Raw genomic sequence first — 13,643 nt, forward strand, 5'->3', positions numbered from 1 at the left:
TGAATTTGGAGGAGACACAATTCAGCCCATAACAGAGGCAATAAAGGCTTGTATTAGGATGGTTTTCTGGGGCATGAAGAAGAAATCAATCTAAAGGAACAAAAGTGGGCTGACAAGTCTTGGGGAGAGACTGGATGTATGGGGAAGGGAGAAGGATGCTTGGTGAGGCTGCATGTAGAGATTGCTTTTTTCTAAACAGCAAGGAAAGAAAAGGAAGGAAGCAAAAGTGTAAGGCTAGTGGCCACAGATAAAAGCTTTGTTTGTTAGTATAGAGCAGAGGTCAACACATTGTAGACAAAGAGGAAGGAGGCAGGAGACAAGACAAAAAGATGACCTAAGGAAGGATACAGGAGGGATTAACACTGACAAACTTATTAGCTTTAGGTGGGAGTAGGGGGTGATCTTTCCTTTCAGTTAAGATGAGAGAAAATGGACAGAGTGCAGATGATTGTGAGGATACATCAAAATGTAGAAGATGGAGAATAAGGGAACTCACACATGGTGGTCCCAATTTTTTTGGTAAAGCACAAGGCAAGATATGGTGGAAGCATCTGGATTCATTCATAAGATTGAGTTTTATGTTTGTGAGTCAGGAAAGCCCGTTAGATCCCTTTTCTGCTGTGAGACCCCTAGTACTACATGTGAGCGTCCATGACCTGCTTGCTGCTCTCTGGAACGGGGACCTACTTATCTTGAGCACAAATGAGATAATGCATGTAAAAGCACTTTACAAACTGGGAAGAACCCTAAAACCATTGGCTATTATTATTATTTTATTGCTTTATCATGTGAGTGTGAAGATTACCCACAGCTAAAGCAGACCCTTCAGATCATTCTGGATCCAAATGGATCTCAACCTTCAGAGGTTCTAGGGCCCCTTCCTGGGACCAGATTGGACTGAAAAAGACCTAATCTCTATATATGTCAAGACCAGGCTGTGCAGATCTCTTCCCAAGAGCTGGACCAGCGCTTGCTTCCTGCTGTGGGAGCCCGAACCTGGTACTTTCATAACACAATGCACTAAAGCTTCTCACCAAAGCCTCCAAAGTAATTTTAAGCCCACGCAGTGAGAGGGGATGTGAAGCTAGCTGCCAGCACTTCATAAATTACTTCAGTTTCTTGCATTTTTAAATCACAGTGTCATATTCCCTTCAATTCTAATATATCACTTCAGGACACAATGTCATTTTAAATTTTTGAAATATTGTAAAAAATATTCTTCACTTCTTTGGTACATATCAATGACTCTTATTACTCAAAAATTACCACTGTTACTCTCCAATTGATGAACAGGTTGGTTTCCAAAAGTTTGTTTGAAGTCAACTGTTTTTCCCAAGAGGAAAATTTTCTACTGTAAAAATGATATACATGGCTGGGTGCGGTGGCTCACGCCTGTAATCCCAGCACTTTGGGAGGCCGAGGGCAGGCGGATCATGAGGTCAGGAGATCGAGACCATCCTGGCTACTACGGTGAAACTCAGCCTCTACTAAAAATACAAAAAATTAGCCAGGTGTGGTGGCAGGTGCCTGTAATCCCAGCTACTCGGGAGGCTGAGGCAGGGGAATCGCTTGAACCCAGGAGGCAGAGGTTGCAGTGAGCCAAGATCGCACCACTGTGCCACTGCACTCCAGCCTGGGCGACAGAGCAAGACTCAAAAAAAAAAAAATAGCTATACACGTTGATTAGGCTTCCAGATCAACCTGCATCTGGAAGTATAGGGTAAGGACATCACAGCCTTACCCTATACTGTCCAAAGCTAATTTTCCTTCCACTGGGTTTCTCAGAAGCAGAGAGAAGATTCTTTCTCAGACATACCAATCGCATTGTCCCCACGTTGGGTCATATGTCCATGTTTAAACACTTTCTCTGGGATGGGATATGTTCATTGACTTAAGCCAGTCAGGAAATGGGGAAGGTATACACTCTCCCTGAAACTCCTGGACTGTATGGGAAATGGTCAACGCCTGAATGAAAAAGAAAAAGCAAGAGAGGATAAATGCTGGACAACCAATGCAGCAATCTCATTTGCCACACCTGTACTAGAGAAAGGAGCAAGAGGGAGATGTGTTTTCTCTCCTTTTTCTTGCTTAAAGCCAGCTTGAAAACCTCCAATTTCCCCATCCTTCCTCTTTGCAGCACATCCATGCTTTTACTGAGGCCAAAGTTGTCCACATCAAAACTCCTATTTTGAAGACTTAGTCCCAAATAACCCATCCAATTCCCCAGAGTATTTCATGCCATCTGTTCCTCTCTTCCACTCTCCCTGCCTTAGTCCATTTTGCGTTGCTATAAAAGAATACCTGAGACTGGGTAATTTATAACAGAAAGAGGTTTATTTAGCTCTTGGTTCTGCAGGCTGAAAAATTCAAGGGTACAGCCCTGGCTTTTTGTGAGAACTTTTATGCTGTGTCACAACATGGCAGAGAAGATAAAAGGAGAAGCAGACACATGAAAGATAGGAAAAACTGAGGGGCATCCAGACTTTATAACAACCCACTCTCGCAGGAAATAATCTGTTTCTCTGAGAACTAATTCAGTCTCTCAAGGGCAAGAACTCACTACCATGAGGACAGCATCAAGCCGTTCACAAGGGATTCATGTCCAACACCTCCCATGAGGCCCTACCTCCCAACACCACCACACTGGGGATCAAATTTGGTCAAACAAGCTAGATCCCAAACCATAGTACTACCCCATTGATGTTGCTGATTTCAGTTGATGTAAGAAGAATAGAGTAAGACACATTAAGATTGAGAAGTCACTAACTCTGATATTTGTGTTTTTAAAGGAGATCATTATTTCAATCTCAAAATTTCAATAAATCACAGGTTGGTGAAATTTCAGGCAGTATAAACACAAAGAAATAATAAAGGGAGGGTAAAATGGAAGCAGAAATGACAAGCAAACCAGCTATGCCTGAATTCAACTGTGCCTGGACATCTCCCTCTGAATGCTTTCCTCATTGTTCCTTCCATTTATGCAATTTCTTTTTCCCCACTTTTGAGTCCACTGATGTCCTACAACCTCTCAGGGGACACCTAAAAACATGCATGGCAGTAGCACCAGGAGGAAGGAATGGCATAAAGGATTGTCCCTTTTTTTTTTTTCTTGAGACAAAGTTTCACTCTTGCTGCCCAGGCTGGAGCGCCATGGTGTGATCTTGGCTCACCACAACCTCCACCTCCCAGGTTCAAGCGATTCTCCTGCCTCAACCTCCCAAGTAGCTGGGATTACAGGCATGAGCCACCACGTCTGGCTAATTTTGTATTTTTTAGTAGAGACGGGGTTTTTCCATGTTGGTCAGGCTGGTCTCAAACTCCCAACCTCAGGTGATCCGCCCCCCTCAGCCTCCCAAAGTGCTGGGATTACAGGTGTGAGCCACCACACCCGACCAGGACTGTCCCATTTTAATGAAAGTTATGGCCACCTTCCACTTTCATTCATCATGCAAAGGCCACTGCATAGATTAATTTCTAGATAAGCCTATCATAAATGATAGATGTAAACACACCATATTTCATCAGCTTTAAGTCACCATTGATTATAAGATGCACCATTATTTTATATAACATTAAGATAGGGAAACTGTGCTGCCAATTATAAGGGCCATCAGTTGAAAATGCATCCCAATTTTAGGGTTAAAAATGAAAGAAAAAAAACATGTATTTTGAATTGATGGACTTTCTATCCAAAAAATAGATCATTTCCTAACTAATTTACTGAAGTTTGAGATAAGTAGGTGGGAGTGATAATGTGCCAGGAAGACTTCAAAGGAAGCACTCACTGCATTTCAGGACTAGCCTTGCAGATGAAGATTTGAGCAATTGGTTTTCCTTTTTTTAAAACCAGAAATCCAAGCAGATTTTTTCAATCCCAGGCTTTTTAGACTCTTCATTTAAAAATCCATTAATGGTATATGAGCACATGTTATATTCAAGGCACTGTGCTAAACTCTGTGTAAGAAACAGAAATATAAACTATGGTAGCAACACTTAATGTGTTTATAAGTTAGTTGAGAAGAGGAATCATATTGGATAAAAATAAGCACTTAAGAAACAGCACGAGCAGTCACATCATGGTCTGAATGGCGCGGAAGGATTGCTATGGCCTGGCACATAGCGGAGGTTTTGAAATTGAACTGGATCTTGAGGAATGAGGAGGATTTGGATACTAGTGATGGGTGCCCTATGCTTTGCACTTTGGGGGTCTCATTTTAGAGCATACCTAGCAGGAGGAAGGGCAAAGCATGCTGGTAACAATTCATCAGACACCTCCACGGTGACAGCCAATTGTTTAACCCCTCCTATCTCATCTTTGTAGAGAATTCAGCTAGACATTCCAAGGGACAGTGAGTGGTAGATGGGATTAGTTTCCTCTGTGTCAACCATATTACTTCTCTTTGGCTGGTGAATTTAAGTGAGATTCCTCTAATTTAATTTTTTAGCCATGCATCCTGGTTGATCAAATTCTCTTCCCACCTCCCTCCCACGATCTATTTCTTCATGGAATCTGTTGGTAGAGCTATTAGATAATGAGATAGAAAGTACTAGGAAGTATTTTGAGAGAGTTTGATCAAGGAGCCAGGAGCGTCCATACTAAACCCTCGATCACAGCTCCCTCCTGTGTCTCTGAGGGACAATGATTAGCAAAATCAAAGGCTAAGGAATATTTGAATTGCCTATGGCTTTATCCCAAATCTCAAAGCAGAACTCCACAATGCGGGGCTGGGGCTGGGGCTGGATCTGGCAAACACTTATTTGTCCAGGCCTGGGATCTAAGTAGCTGCTTTTCTCTCCCTGCAAGAAACTAAATTTCAGATTATTCTGCTCCACCAAGAAAGACAAAATATATATATTCCAGAATACATAAGAACTAGACCAGAGAGTTCTCATTTCCTAGGAAAAACGTATGTGTAGCTCCAAGCTCAACCCACGTGAAAACGTGGCTTTTTCTGGTGCTCTAGCATGTGGGCCAATGTGGGCAGTGATGGTGGAGTCAAGGGGACAGAGACAACTCCTCTTTCCTAGGGAGTCACGGGAGTGACTCTCATTTCTGACCCCACAATTAGAATACATTGACTGGCAAGGAATACAATCTGCCAATCTAAAAGAAAGAAATTGAGGCAAAATTAATATAAGTAGAGAGTTTATATGGGCCAGACTTGAGAATTACAACCCTGGAGCCTAGATTCAAGTTGCCCTAAATATACGCTCTGATTAGTGGTAGTTACAAGTGGATTTTCAAAGGAGAAGAAGAGGAAATTATTGAGTTGTTTTCCAGAAATTTCACTAAAATAGCATAAGCTATTGATTGGCAATACATTGTTCTTTCTATCACAAATTCCAGGAACACGAAGATAATGGGCTAGGCAGCTAGTTGGGAACAAAATGACTTTAAACAATTGCCCCTGGACATGGGTGTAGGGGGCATGACTGAAGCCCCATACTCATTTCTCTCTGGGCCTGCAAACGTTACAGAACTCAGACTGCTCAGAGCTGTTTTTCTTTTCTCAAACTTAAATCACGTATGATTCTCTTTCTAATGAATATCATTTATTGAAAAGAATAAAGTATGTGAAAATCTAGACCACAAAGCCAAGGAAAGTGTGTTAGTGTTCTCCAAAAAGCAGAACCAGTAGGATAGATGGATAGGTAGGTAGATAGATAGATAGATAGATAGATAGATAGATAGATAGATAGATAGATAGATAAAAGGAGATTTATTGTGGAAATTTGCTCACATGATTATGAAGGCTGAGAAGTCCCAGTATGAGAATATGAGAAGTGACAATATGTAATCTGCAAAGCTGGTGAGCCAGGAAGGCTGATGGTGTGATTCAGTCAAGCCAAAGGCCCAAGAACAGGGGTTGGGGTCAGGCACCGGTATAAGTCCCAGAGTCTGAAGGCCCTGAGAATCAGGATCCCCGATATCTGAGGACAGGAGAAGAGGGCTGACTCTGCTCAAGAAGAGACAGCACAAATCGCTCTTCATCTTTTTATTTGATCTGGGCCCTGCATAGATTGGATGAGGCCCATTCACACTGGTGAGGGCGGATCTGCTTTACTCAGTCCACTGATTCAAATGCTCATCTCTTCCTGAAAAACCCTCACAGACACACCCTGAAACAATGTGTTACCAGCTATCTGAGCATCCCTTGGCCCAGTCAAGTTGACACAAAAAATTAACCATTACAGAAAGGGATGAAATATTCTGTGAATTTTTATAATCAGGTTTCAAACTAAAACAAAAGAAAAAATATTCTCTTCAAAGGCAAGCTGGGGAGGAGAACAATGAAGATCTCCTGAAATATCAGAATTGCTGTGACAGCTCTGTACTTGCTTCATTCTTTGGGCTATGCAGACATGAACAACTAGGTCAGTTCCTAGCTCGAAATATCTGGTCTCTTCCCTTCCTACCCTTGCTTTCACTTACAGCCATCAGGGAGCACCATCATGACCCGGCAACTCTGGCTTCATCTAAAATGTTAAATAGTCAAAGGTCCTAGTGGATTCTTTACTTACCCATTGTTTTAAATCTATCAGCCAATTGTGGAACATAAGGCTGCAAGTCACGTCATTCCATTGGGGCAAAAAATTATGGATCCTTAGTCTTAAAAAAAGATTCTAGTCAAAGATTCACCTTCCCGTTACGTTAAAAATAATGTGGCCAGTGAGAGACTCCCGTTTCTCAGCATAAGCTTGCGTAGAGCTCCAAGCTCCATCCCCTGGAAAATGAGGCCAGCTCTCCCACTTAGCATGTGGTTATCTGGTCAGCACCCTGACTTCTTGAGGGTGAGAGAAAGTAGGGGCATGGCTTCTTTTCCTGAAAGGCAGAAGTCACACCATCTGGGAACCTTCTAGATCCCCACCACTGTTCATGCCCTGCCTCCTCCAGACCCTTAAGCCTGATCCTGATGATTCTTGCCTCAGCTGGCTGCTCCCTGGAATACTTATGTCCACCATGGTCAGGTCACAGGAGTCATGAAAAAATTACATATGATTACACACACCTAAATGCGTATACATGCATACACATACATATACACGGACACATACACTTTTGCACACCAAAGTGCACACACATGTGCATGCACATGCACATATATGAACACACCCCCCAAAAAATGGTCCCATGCACACACTTACACATATGTGCACACACGTACATGCTTGCACATACATATACACACATACCATTTAAAAATGCATTAGAATGCTTCCTTTCAGAAACAAAATCCTGGCTTTTCCTCCTAGCATTTCCTGTGTGAGTTTACAGTTACAGACGGTGTTGCAGTCAGTCCAATGCTGTAAATAATACTCTCCAACCAAATGACACCTGCTAGAAAGTTACTTCTTTATGGGTTTCAGAATACAGGGTTGGAGTAGGGAGAAGAATGAAAGACAGATTTGAGCTCTTCAAACACCACTCTATTGATTTATGTAGGAAAAAGTCTGGAATCTGTCAAAGCAAACAGCACTATGTTAAATGTAAAATGTAATACCAGCTGTGGTAGCCCCTGCTGCCAATACATATATTTCAGGAACTCAATTTACTTTTAAATGGAATTTTAACTTCAGTGAAAGGAGTCACAGTGAATCCCTTATTTATATGAAAACTGTCTTCAGCAGAGAACAATGCATGTGCTCTCCCAGTCTCTAGAAATAGGAAATTAGACAAACTTCAGGAGAAAATGCGTTTTCTCAATTATTTATTTACACCCCAGGATGGGGTCAGGGAGAGGTGGGGAGGTTGGATTACGTGGGGTGGGGCTGTCAGCTTTCCAATTTCTGGTTCCATCCTGGGTGCTTTGTGCTGGAGCTTCTTTCTTCAGTGGAATGTGGGTGGCCCCCTCCTCAGGACTTGGGGCTGCCTGTAGGTGACCTGGATGGGGAGAGACCCATTACTGATTCTCAGACACTTCTCCCATCTACGTAAGCAGGAGCCTCAGAGGTCCTGAGCTGGTGCGTACTAACGACTCTGGTGAATTGGTGGCATCTGCATGCTCAATTAGCTGAGGTACTGGTTTGTTTTGGCACAAGGGTATTTGATCTAACACTGTGAGAAAAAGTGTACCATAGCCACCCTGTCACTGGGATGAAGATGACCTAAGTCAACAGCAATTCTGAACACTGCACATTTTTATCACTGAGAAAGGATCCTCTTTTTTGACAGAAACAGCAAGTCCTGACTCTCCCCTACCTGTGCACAAAGTAACCTCTTCAAGAAAATAGATTCCTGGGATGATGGGGTGGTAAGGTGACTCAGGGACATCTGTTCAGCCACCATCGGAAGCCTGAGTCCTTTCCCTAGAATCCTGTGATCTTTGGTGACTTTTGGTGGGGGTTCCCATGCTGTGTGCATCAGCCACAGACCTGTCCTCGGGCCCCAGAGGCTGGGAACTCCCAGGGCAAAGTCATTCGATCCAATCACCCACTTAGGTTCCCTGGCTTCTCCGGAAATAACACAGGAAAAAGAGTTCTATTAATATTATAATGTACTGGCCGGGCGCGGTGGCTCAAGCCTGTAATCCCAGCATTTTGGGAGGCCAAGGCGGGCGGATCATCTGAGGTCAGGGGTTCGAGACCAGCCTGCCCAACATGGTGAAACCCCGTCTCTACTAAAAATACAAAAATGAGTTGGGCGTGGTGGCACATACCTGTAATCTCAGCTACTCCAGTGGCTGAGGCAGGAGAATTGCTTGAACCCGGGAGACAGAGGTTGCAGTGAGCTGAGATCGCACCATTGCACTCCAGCCTGAGCAACAAGAGCGAAACTCCGTCTTAAAAAAAAAAAAAATTATAATGTACAAGATAATCCATGCGAGTTAACAAGAATCCACAGGGCTCAGATTGGCTCTAATTAGAATCTGAAAATAAATTCTCCACTGTGAAATCTGTATCATTTAATCATCAAATTACATATCCCATCCTCCCATCCACATTAGTCTTCATAGTGAGGCTTTTAATATAAATATCAGTATAGAATGGATTACATGCTTTTAGTTTGATAACATGAACACTGATACGTGCTTTTGGAAAGATTACAAAGAAATCACTTAGGCACCACAGATCTGCCCCAGCCCCTGACACAATGTCTGTGGTGGCTTTGGGGAAATGCACACAAGAGCACGGGGAAGCTGCCACCCCCCAACCCACATCACCCCAAAACAGCTTTGAAAAGGCCTAGATTCTCCCAGCAAAACACACACCCAAAGCATTCCTTTTCAAAAATACACATCTATCAGAATCATGAGAGATTTAAGGTCTAATTTATCCCTGGATTTGTTTCCTTTCTTTTAGGCTGCAGGTGCTTTGGTATATATTATATTATAAGCTGATTAATTTTCTCCATTTTGGCTATAAAAGACATTTGATTCTACTTGTTTTAGATTTCAAATCTCAGTCTTTCTGGATGGGCAAGCACTTTGAGTGTTCAAAACAGACTTACAGGCTATTATTCTCTGTCCTTAATCTCAGTGAAACAATACCTGGATTTGCTGCCCCTCCCTCTCCAGCCTGTCTCCTCTCAACTCCTCCCAAATCCAGAGCTTGCAGCTGGCAAGTACAAGACAGAGACTTAAAAATCTAATCGAGCAAGGACCCAGAGATATGCCTGATGCTGCCATTGTTTCAAGTGCGTCTTCCTCCTGTTACTCTTAAGCCAGGGTGAAGGAGAGCTGCCAAGACCTCTTGGTTGCAGGCCCCCAGCAGAGTCTTCTCTCTGAGTAGCACTTGGTCTGTATATCCCAGCTCTGCACCTACTAGTTGAGAGAACCAGGGTAACTAACTTCCACTTCCTCAGCTTCAGTTTTCTCATCTCCAATGGTGACACAATTGCACCTGTCCTATAGGGTTGTTTTGGGAATTAAATAAGGAATCCTTGAATCATGCCTAACACCATACCACGCACATGGTGAGCATCTTTATGTCATCCTTCAGGGAATTGCAATCATGCTCATATCTGCATCTCTTACCTCTATTGCTTCCCATCCATTGCCCTGTGGCCTCCAGGGGCCAACAAAATGCTATTTCCTTTCCTCTCTACCCATATTCTTACAGGTGTAGGGGGCCATTTCTTAAAGACACCTCTCACCCTTCTCACACATGAGGGCTCTGGCTGTCCTTAAGACACCCATAATTCAGCCAGCTCAGAACCTGTGACTGTTTCTCCCCTGTCCCCAGGAACCCAGTGGATATTTTAGACCCTCCAGCTGGCACTCAGCTGCTCAGGAAGTCTCTGCAAGTTTTGCTTCCTGCCCTCTGCTCAAACCCTCTGCTCTGGTCTGGGATCTCCATCCCACACCCTAGTGCTTGTCTGGGCACTGCTCACCCTGCTCCTTCCATCAGCCCAGACCCCAAATCCCTACCCAAGCCCATGGCCCCAGAACCCCGAGTCTGCTGTGGGGATGGGGAGGAGCTAGACAACCAGAGTGGGCATTATCGTCGGACTTCCTTCACAGAGAAACCCACTTCTGCTCACAGAGGCTGCGAGGGCTTCCTGAGTTCTCCCGGATGGTGACCACACTGGTCAGCTCATTCCAAAAACAATCTGAGCATTAAGTAGTCCAAAGAATCATTGTTTCTAAGTTTGTGAGAAAGGATGTTGATAGTTTGACAGGAACAATGGTGAATCTGTAGATTGCTTTGGGCAGTATGGTCATTTTCACAATATTGATTCTTATAATCCTTGAGCATGGGATGTATTTCCTTTGTGTCATCAGTGATTTCTTTCAGCAGTGTTTTGTAGTTCTCCTTGTAGAGATCTTCCACCTCCTTGGTTAGATGTATTCCTAGGTATTTTATTTTAATTTTTATTATTTTATTTTATTTTATTTTATTTTTTTGAGACAGAGTCTTGCTCTGTTGTCCAGGCTGGAGTGCAGTGGCATGGTCTTGGCTCACTGCAAGCTCCGCCTCCCAGGTTCATGCCATTCCCCTGCCTCAGCCTCCCGAGTAGCTGGGCCTACAGGCACCCGCCACCACGCCCGGCTAATTTTTTGTATTTTCAGTAGAGACGGGGGTTTCACCATGTTAGCCAGGATGGTCTTGATCTCCTGACCTCGTGATCCACCTGCCTCGGCCTCCCAAAGTGCTGGGATTACAGATGTGAGCCACCACGTCCAGCCAGTATTTTTTTTTATTTATTTATTTTTATTTATTTATTTATTTTTTTGAGACAGAGTCTCCCTCTGTCTCCCAGGCTGGAGTGCAGTGGTGTGATCTTGGCTCACTGCCAGCTCTGCCTCCCAGGTTCATGCCATTCTCCTCCCTTAGCCTCCCCAGTAGCTAGGACTTCAGGCGCCCTCCACCACGCCTGGCTGATTTCCTTTTGTATGTTTAGTAGAGATGGGGTTTCACTGTGTTAGCCAGGATGGTCTCAATCTCCTGACCTTGTGATCCACCAACCTTGGCCTCCCAAAGAGCTGGGATTACAGGCGTGAGCCACCGTGCCTGGCCAGTATTTTATTTTTTTATGGCTATTGTAAATGGGACTGCATTCTTGATTTGGTGCTTTGCTTGAACATTATTGGTAGAAATGCTACTGATTTTTGTACATTGATTTTGTATCTTGAAACTTTACTGATGTTATTTATTGTTTCCAAGAATCTTTTGGTGGTTTCTTCAGGTTTTCTAGGTATAGAATCATATTGTCAGCAAAGAGATAGCTTGACTTCTTTTCCTGTTTAAATGCTTTTATTTCTTTCTCTTGCCTAATTGCTCTGACTAGGACTTCTAGTACTATGTTAAATAGGACTAGTGAGAGTGGGCAACCTTGTCTTGTTCCAGTTCTTAAAGGGAATGGCTCCAGTTTTTGCCCATTTAGTATAATGTTGACTATGTGTTTGTCAAGGATGGCTCTTCTTATTTTGAGGTATGTTCCTTTGATGCCTAGTTTCTTGAGGGTTTTTATCATGAAGGGATGTTGAATTTTATCAAAACTTTTCCATGTCTATTAAGATAATCATATGGTTTTTGTTTGTAATTCTGTTTATGTGGTGAATCACATTTATTGATTCATATATATTGAACCAACCTTGGATCCCAGGAATGAAGCCTACTTGATCATGGTGAATTAATTGTTTGATGTGCCACTGGATTTGGTTTGCCAAAATTTGTTGAGGATTTTTGCATCTATGTTCATCAGGGATATTGTCCTGTAGTTTTATTTTTTTGTGATGTCTTTGCTAGGTTTTGTTAGCAGGCTAAGCAAAAAACAACCCCATTAAAAATGGCCAAAAGACATAAATAGACACTTAAAAGAAAACATAGAAGTGACCAACAAACATGAAGAAATACTCAACATCACTAATCATCAGAGAAATGTAAGTCAAAACCATAATGAGATACCATCCCACACCAGTCAGAATACTTAAAAAATCAAAAACCAAGTGATGTTGGTGAGGTGGCACAAAAAAAGAAACACTTATACCCTATAGGTGGGAATGTAAATTAGTTCAGCCACTTGGAAAGCTCCAAGTGGAAAGCAGCTTGGAGAATTCTCAAAGAACTTAGAACAGAACCACCATTCAACCCAGCAATCTCTTTATTGGGTTTATATTCAAAAGAAAATAAAATGTTCTACCAAGAAGACACATGCATTCATATGTTCATTGCAGCACTATTCATAATAGCAAAGATATGGAATCAACCTAGGTGCCCATCAGTGGTGGGTTGGATAAAGAAAATGTGGTACACATACACCATGGAATACTACACAGCCATAAAAATGAATGAAATCATGTCTCTTGCAGCAACATGGATGCAGGTGGAGGCCACTGTCCTAAGCAAATTAACTCAGGAACAGAAAACCCAATACTGCATGTTCTCACTTATATGTGGAAGCTAAACACTGGGTACTCATGGTCATAAATATAGGAACGATAAACACTAGGGACTACTGTGAGGGCAGGCAAGGGACAAAAGCTAACTATTGGATACTATGCTCAGTACCTGGGTGACAGGATCAGTCATACCTCAAATCTCAGCATCACACAATATGCCTATGTAACAAATCTGTACATGTGCCCCCTGAATCTAAAATAAGTGTTTTTAATAATAAAAAATAAATAATGTAAAAGCCATTCATGTCTTCCAAAATTACTATTCACTATGCTATGCTAGTCACTGTATAAGGGGGCTGGTGACTCAGAAATAAAGATAGAGAAGTGGCTTAACAATTACAATCCATTAGAACAAGTGAGATGGAGAAGCACATTATGCTAGGGGCAGGAATTGTGTGTTAAGCCTGGGGAAAGTGAAAAAGAGAATGCATTGGATCTCCTATTTTTTAAAAGTATATATAACAGGTTTATTGTGCTGTAATTTACATATCAAAAAATCAACTTTTTTTTTTTTTTTTTTGAGACAGAGTGTTGCTCTGTCGCCCAGGCTGGAGTGCAATGGCATATTCTCGGCTCACTGCAACTTCCACCTCCTGGGTTCAAGTGATTCTCCTGCCTCAGCCTCCCGAGTAGCTGGGATTACAGGCGCCCGCCACCACGTCCGGCTCATTTTTGTATTTTTAGTAGAGACGGGGTTTCACCATGTTGGCCAGGCTGGTCTTGAACTCCTGACCTCACGTGATCTGCCCGCCTCAGCCTCCCAAATTCCTGGGATTACAGGCGTGAGCCACTGCACCTGGC

Source organism: Hylobates moloch, unplaced genomic scaffold (genome assembly GCF_009828535.3).
Source record: "Hylobates moloch isolate HMO894 unplaced genomic scaffold, HMol_V3 SCAFFOLD_5, whole genome shotgun sequence".
NCBI lineage: Eukaryota > Metazoa > Chordata > Mammalia > Primates > Hylobatidae > Hylobates > Hylobates moloch.